We start from the raw sequence: 8,655 nt of genomic DNA on the forward strand, positions 1-8,655 counted from the left end.
GGAGAATGTTCCTCGCCTGTAAAGTGAAACGCCAGGTTGTTTGCTTTAATCAGTTTTCTGCAGACAGAATAACAAAAACACATCTTTAATTGCTACCTATGGGTTTACTGGCCATGAGCCCCAGTCAGTTATTGATTTTTTAAAGGTGCTACATCAGTAGATAATAAAAGTTAAGTTGGGTAATGCACAAAGATACATTTCAGTCCAGAAGAGCATAAATTAAGCTCAAGTCTCAAGTTTCAAGTTTATTGTCATATACAAATAACAATGAAGCATCATTACTGTAATGAAATTTTTTTGACCCGTGTTCCTCCCAACTTTACATAGACAAAAAAAAAAAAATACAAATATTAAATATAATAAAAATTAGCAATAAAGGTACAAGTATTTACAATAATAAAATGCAATGCAATATTTGAAATTGTGCAGTGAGGATTTAAAGTGGCTTTGCTTAAAGTGACACTGGGAAGAGTCCAGTAGTTATGGGGAGTGTGTGTTGGGCAGAATGTCAGCAGTTCAGAAGCCTGATGGCTTGTGGGTAGAAACTGTCTCTGTATCTGCTGGTGCGGGTCTGTATGCTCCTGTACCGCCTGCCTGATGGTAGGAGCGTGAAAAGTCTGCAGATGTGTTTGCCATGTGACAAATTCCCTCCCCGAATCAGTCGTGCTGGCTGATACATTATATAGCTTTTAAAAGGGGTTGGCTTTCTAGCAAGTGAGGGAATACAGGGGTATGGGTAATATGGGAGATAGCTCTCAGTACAAGTGAGGGAATACAGGGGTAGGGGAGATAGCTCTCAGTACAAGTGAGGGAATACAGGGGTAGGGGGGATAGCTCTCAGTACAAGTGAGGGAATACAGGGTTATGGGAGATAGCTCTCAGTACAAGTGAGGGAATACAGGGTTATGGGAGATAGCTCTCAGTACAAGTGAGGGAATACAGGGGTAGGGGAGATAGCTCTCAGTACAAGTGAGGGAATACAGGGGTAGAGGAGATAGCTCTCAGTACAAGTGAGGGAATACAGGGGTAGGGGAGATAGCTCTCAGTACAAGTGAGGGAATACAGGGGTAGGGGAGATAGCTCTCAGTACAAGTGAGGGAATACAGGGGTAGGGGAGATAGCTCTCAGTACAAGTGAGGGAATACAGGGGTAGGGGAGATAGCTCTCAGTACAAGTGAGGGAATACAGGGGTAGGGGAGATAGCTCTCAGTACAAGTGAGGGAATACAGGGGTATGGGAGATAGCTCTCAGTACAAGTGAGGGAATACAGGGGTAGGGGAGATAGCTCTTAGTACAAGTGAGGGAATACAGGGGTAGGGGGGATAGCTCTCAGTACAAGTGAGGGAATACAGGGGTATGGGAGATAGCTCTCAGTACAAGTGAGGGAATACAGGGGTAGGGGGGATAGCTCTCAGTACAAGTGAGGGAATACAGGGGTATGGGAGATAGCTCTCAGTACAAGTGAGGGAATACAGGGGTAGGGGAGATAGCTCTTAGTACAAGTGAGGGAATACAGGGGTAGGGGGGATAGCTCTCAGTACAAGTGAGGGAATACAGGGGTATGGGAGATAGCTCTCAGTACAAGTGAGGGAATACAGGGGTAGGGGGGATAGCTCTCAGTACAAGTGAGGGAATACAGGGGTATGGGAGATAGCTCTCAGTACAAGTGAGGGAATACAGGGGTAGGGGGGATAGCTCTTAGTACAAGTGAGGGAATACAGGGGTAGGGGGGATAGCTCTCAGTACAAGTGAGGGAATACAGGGGTAGGGGGGATAGCTCTCAGTACAAGTGAGGGAATACAGGGGTATGGGAGATAGCTCTCAGTACAAGTGAGGGAATACAGGGGTAGGGGAGATAGCTTTCAGTACAAGTGAGGGAATACAGGGGTAGGGGAGATAGCTCTCAGTACAAGTGAGGGAATACAGGGGTAGGGGGGATAGCTCTCAGTACAAGTGAGGGAATACAGGGGTAGGGGAGATAGCTCTCAGTACAAGTGAGGGAATACAGGGGTAGGGGAGATAGCTCTCAGTACAAGTGAGGGAATACAGGGGTAGGGGGGATAGCTCTCAGTACAAGTGAGGGAATACAGGGGTAGGGGAGATAGCTTTCAGTACAAGTGAGGGAATACAGGGGTAGGGAGGATAGCTCTCAGTACAAGTGAGGGAATACAGGGGTAGGGGGGATAGCTCTCAGTACAAGTGAGGGAATACAGGGGTAGGGGAGATAGCTCTCAGTACAAGTGAGGGAATACAGGGGTAGGGGAGATAGCTCTCAGTACAAGTGAGGGAATACAGGGGTAGGGGGGGTAGCTCTCAGTACAAGTGAGGGAATACAGGGGTAGGGGAGATAGCTCTCAGTACAAGTGAGGGAATACAGGGGTAGGGGGGATAGCTCTCAGTACAAGTGAGGGAATACAGGGGTAGGGGGGATAGCTCTCAGTACAAGTGAGGGAATACAGGGGTAGGGGGGATAGCTCTCAGTACAAGTGAGGGAATACAGGGTAGGGGGGATAGCTCTCAGTACAAGTGAGGGAATACAGGGGTAGGGGGAGATAGCTCTCAGTACAAGTGAGGGGATACAGGGGTAGGGGAGATAGCTCTCAGTACAAGTGAGGGAATACAGGGGTAGGGGAGATAGCTCTCAGTACAAGTGAGGGAATACAGGGGTATGGGAGATAGCTCTCAGTACAAGTGAGGGAATACAGGGGTATGGGGGATAGCTCTCAGTACAAGTGAGGGAATACAGGGGTATGGGGGATAGCTCTCAGTATAAGTGAGGGAATACAGGGGTAGGGGGGATAGCTCTCAGTACAAGTGAGGGAATACAGGGGTAGGGGAGATAGCTCTCAGTACAAGTGAGGGAATACAGGGGTAGGGGAGATAGCTCTCAGTACAAGTGAGGGAATACAGGGGTAGGGGAGATAGCACTCAGTACAAGTGAGGGAATACAGGGGTAGGGGGGATAGCTCTCAGTATAAGTGAGGGAATACAGGGGTATGGGAGATAGCTCTCAGTACAAGTGAGGGAATACAGGGTTATTGGAGATAGCTCTCAGTACAAGTGAGGGAATACAGGGTTATGGGAGATAGCTCTTAGTACTAGTTGATCCAGGGACTGGTCCGATTGCCATCTTGGAGTCAGGAAGGAATTTTTTCCCCTCTGCAGCAAATTAGAGAGGCTTCAGATGGGGTTTTTTGCCTTCCTCTGGATCAACTAGCAGTTAGGTAGGTTATATATAGGCATTATGGTTGAACTTGATGGACGTATGTCTTTTTTCAACTTAACTTACTTGAGGTACACATTAATTAAATATGTGATGCTAAAAACCTTAGACTCTGTGATAAGCGTGCTACCTTGCCCAGGCTTTATAAGCTTCTACTACCAAGGATGGGCTTACCCTACAGAACCTTACAATGTTTTAGCTAGTCAGTCTATAGCCATTGGAGGATGCTGCGATTTTACCTGGAATCTGGGTCGGACTGGGGTGTGCAGGGCCCACCAGGGCTGCCATATCAGGGCCCCCCACCCCCGCTGCGCTAAATGTATTAACTACATGGGAATCTATTCCCCTGCTGGGAGGTATTAACCTATATATGAAACCATTATTCCCCAGCCTGTGCCTGCTGGTAGTTTCTGGAACAATAAATACAAGTATGGGACCTGTTATACAGAATGCTGTTTTTCCCCAAACTCAAACCAAACCAGCATCAGCTCTTTCTCTTTTATTCCTTTCCTTCATCTAGCCACTGAAAAAAAATGGAAACACTTTTAAATTAACTTGAACTTTTAAGTAAACTAAAAAAACCTTTATATAAAGTGATGCTTTTGGTAAGTTTGCCACTCAGGCCCTGGGGCCCCTTATAAACAGAAAGAATTTTGCCTTCAGCATGAGTGATAGTGATATTGCCAACCTGCTGTGTGGTGCATCCCTCAAAGTAAGCTTACTGAGCACACAACATTGCACATTAATATAGCATGTAATTACTGTATAAACAACCCACAGATAATATCACTTTTGTAATAAATGCTCATTATCACTTACAGTAACACATCAGTGAGATGTCCCTGGATGCAATAATCCCAGTCAGTTATATATTTCAGTGCAGAAAACAGAGAAAGAACTACTTTGAAGCAAAAGAACTTTCAGGAAAGGGACATCTGCCATTGACTTCTACACACTTGTTAACTTTTAGATGGCAAATTGTTGGATTTGGATTTTTAGCTGTTTGATCTCATAATAAATCTCTTAAAAAAAAGTGGGAAAAAAAGAAAAAGATCCGATGGTTAGTAAACGGTCCTCTTAATGAAGGCACCAGAGAATGTCTGTAATGAATACAGGGCAGCAGCACAGGATTTCATTATGTCCGAGGAGACGTAATTGTAGGGGATATGATCCCTTTGGATATATATATAATTCATAAATGTATGAATTAGTGAGCACAGGGCTCAATCCTATGCTTATATGATATTTGGATTCTACTTGATAAAAAGGAAGGAAAGCAAATCTGAAGCTGTAAGTCATAAAGGTGGGAAAAATCCTTTCTAACTCAGAGTCCAGAGACAGGTATGGGACCTGGTATCCAAATGCTCAGGCCTTGGGTTTTCCAGATAAGGGATCTTTCCGTTATTTAGATCTCCATACCTTAAGTCTGATAAAAATCATTTTAAAATTGAATAAACCCAATAGACTTGTATGGCCTTCAATAAGGATTAATTATATCTTAGTTGTGATCAAGTACAGGTACTGTTTTATTATTACAGAGAAAAGGGAATCATTTAACCAGTAAATAAACCCAATAGGGCTGTTCTGCCCCCAATAAGGGGTAATTATATCTTAGTTGGGATCAAGTACAGGTACTGTTTTATTATTACAGAGAAAAGGGAATCATTTAACCATTAAATAAACCCAATAGGGCTGTTCTGCCCCCAATAAGGGGTAATTATATCTTAGTTGGGATCAAGTACATGTACTGTTTTATTATTACAGAGAAAAGGGAATCATTTAACCATTAAATAAACCCAATAGGGCTGTTCTGCCCCCAATAAGGGGTAATTATATGTTAGTTGGGATCAAGTACAGGTACTGTTTTATTATTACAGAGAAAAGGGAATCATTTAACCATTAAATAAACCCAATAGGACTGTTCTGCCCCCAATAAGGGGTAATTATATCTTAGTTGGGATCAAGTACAGGTACTGTTTTATTATTACAGAGGAAAAGGAATCATTTAACCATTAAATAAACCCAATAGGGATGTTCTGCCCCCAATAAGGGGTAATTATATCTTAGTTGGGATCAAGTACAGGTACTGTTTTATTATTACAGAGAAAAGGGAATCATTTAACCATTAAATAAACCCAATAGGACTGTTCTGCCCCCAATAAGGGGTAATTATATCTTAGTTGGGATCAAGTACAAGGTTCTGTTTTATTATTACAAAGGAAAAGGATATCATTATTTGCTTATAATGGAGTCTATGGGAGACGGCCTTTCTGTAATTTGGAACTTCCTGGATAACGGGTTTCCGAATAAGGGATCCTATACCTGTACTTTATTGTGGGCCCCGCCAACCCAGACCCAATCCCCGCTTGCTCTCCCCCGCTGACCTCCCTTCCCTGATCACGCCTAGTTAAGTATGACATATGTAAGGGTGGGGTGTGTGTGTGGGTGATTAGGGCCACTAAGGGGGTGTGGGGGGCCCCTAATGCATATCTCTCAAAATTTTCAAAGGATAGTCCCAATTTTAACAGCTTTGCCCACAGTCCTGGATTCTTACTGAAAAGTCCCTCATTTCCCTTTGATCTGCATTGAAAGCAAAAGTTTCTCATAACTAAATTAGATAAGTAGCTTTTGGCAGAGCCCAGAATACTCACCCCCGGCACTGAGATACAATTGTAACTAATTAACTAAACAGGTCTCTTTGGGGAACTGAGACTCGCAGCTTAAAGGGCAATTTCACCTTCATTAGCAAAACTGTAATAACACATAAAACGACCCAAAACCCCCAGAAATGTGTTCAAACTTTACATAACCTGACAAATCAAGTCAAATGGGAGTGGTATTTAGGGAGTGTGGTCACAAAATGGGCATGGTCAAAACATTTTCGCCAAAAAGGACTAAGTGAGGGTAGAATCCTATACTGGAAAAAAACATGGCGGCTAGCCTTGATTCCTAGAGCCAATGAGGGCCTAGACTTGCACACTGATATGGTTATTGTTCAACGTGTTATATGGGCACAATTGCTAGAACAGGTAGCACTGGATCACCACCAAGTCATGCTAACTGTAACCCTGGCACTCGGGGGATCCCAACCCACAGTAATAAATGAAAATATTTCATTCTCCTAAACTGCTGAGCCAGTTTACCGAAAGTCATTAGCTTTGAAGTGTTATTAAGTGTTTGAGCTCTCACTGTCTCCAGACTGTGTTTGCTGTGAGGGAGATGCCAGGATGTCATTACTGAAGGTACATAGTGTTACCATATCACCTACACTGACATCTGTATAAAGCGAAGGGGTTGTTGACTATTAAATTATCTTAGGTATGGGACCTGTTATCCAGAATGCTCGGGACCTGGGGTTTTCTGGATAAGCAATCTTTCTGTAATTTGGATCTCCATAACTTAAGTCTGCTAAAAATCATTCAAATATTGAATAAACCCAATAGGATTGTTTTGCCTACAATAAGGATTAATTGTATCTTAGTTGGGATCAAGTACAGGTACTGTTTTATTATTACAGAGAAAAGGGAATCATTTAACCATTAAATAAACCCAATAGGGCTGTTCTGCCCCCAGTAAGGGGTAATTATATCTTAGTTGGTATCAAGTACAGGTACTGTTTTATTATTACAGAGAAAAGGGAATCATTTAACCATTAAATAAACCCAATAGGGCTGTTCTGCCCCCAGTAAGGGGTAATTATATGTTAGTTGGGATCAAGTACAGGTACTGTTTTATTATTACAGAGAAAAGGGAATCATTTAACCATTAAATAAACCCAATAGGGCTGTTCTGCCCCCAGTAAGGGGTAATTATATCTTAGTTGGTATCAAGTACAGGTACTGTTTTATTATTACAGAGAAAAGGGAATCATTTAACCATTAAATAAACCCAATAGGACTGTTCTGCCCCCAATAAGGGGTAATTATATCTTAGTTGGGATCAAGTACAGGTACTGTTTTATTATTACAGAGAAAAGGGAATCATTTAACCATTAAATAAACCCAATAGGGCTGTTTTGCCCCAATAAGGGGTAATTATATCTTAGTTGGGATCAAGTACAGGTACTGTTTTATTATTACAGAGAAAAGGGAATCATTTAACCATTAAATAAACCCAATAGGGCTGTTCTGCCCCCAATAAGGGGTAATTATATCTTAGTTGGGATCAAGTACAGGTACTGTTTTATTTTTACAGAGAAAAAGGAAATCAGTTTTAAAAATTAGAATTATTTGCTTATAATGTAGTCTATGGGGCCTTCTCTGTAATTCTGAACTTTTTGGATAACAGGTTTTCGGATAAGGGATCTCATACCTGTATGTAAAGAGTGTTATTCTGAGACAATTTGCAATTGGCCTTTATTTTTTAAGATTTGCAGTTTTTAAATTATTTAGGGTTTTGTTCAGCAGCTCTTAAGTTTGCAAATTCAGCAGCTATCTGGTTGCTTGGGTCCAATTTAACCAACAATGCCATCTCTTCATTCGCTGCTAAACTAGAGGGCGTGTTTAGTAATCTAAACTGACAAGAACTGAGCATGCTCAGTAGCCAACAGCCAAAGTAAATTCCTTAGGGAGGGGGCTGAGTGGGTTAGAGGAGGAGACAGAATCCTAAGTGATTATGGGGTCAATGCAGCCTTACTATTAACCTTTTAACACCCAGAGTGGCAGGTATTTAAGATTTCTATTCACTGATTACATTTTTGTGGGGGGGGTTTACAAATCTGTTTACAAGGCATTTGCAGATTTGTACACCACTGTTATTTATACACATGGGAGCCCACAGAAAATAGATTCTAAATCAATTTATTGGCAAATCCCACAGTTTCGTTTACAACTTACATAATTGTATAACTAGGGGGGCTGTTAAGTAGAGTTTGAATCATGAAAATCTGCCGCGTGCAGAGCTGGCAAGTATTTTGGCACAGAAAATGGATAATCTGCGTATAAACCCCAGGGGAGCAAGTATAATCACTAAATAAAATAGATAATGTGAATTTTAACCCCATACATGCCAGTATAATTACTATGGAAAATGGATAATCTGCATATTCACTTGAGAAATGCCAATATAATTACTACAGATAATGGATAATCTGCGTATAATCCCCAGACGAGCAAGTATAATCACTAAATAAAATAGATAACAGGCATTTTAACCCCAGAGGGGCCAGTATAATTACTATGGAAAATGGATAAAATGCATATTAACCTGAGAAATGCCAGTGTAATTAGTATAGGTAATGAATAACCAGCATATAAAACACAGACGTGACACCATAATCTGTAGAAAGATCACTAAAAATTATTGAGCATTCCATTAACTCTAGACTGATATTTACTGTGGGAAGAAAAACGTTTTTAACGGGTACCTGCTTGTGGGAAATAATATTGCCTTTTGGGTCAGAAAGGAACAGTAACACCAAAACATGAAAGTGT

Source organism: Xenopus tropicalis, chromosome 4, assembly GCF_000004195.4.
Source record: "Xenopus tropicalis strain Nigerian chromosome 4, UCB_Xtro_10.0, whole genome shotgun sequence".
Lineage (NCBI taxonomy): Eukaryota > Metazoa > Chordata > Amphibia > Anura > Pipidae > Xenopus > Xenopus tropicalis.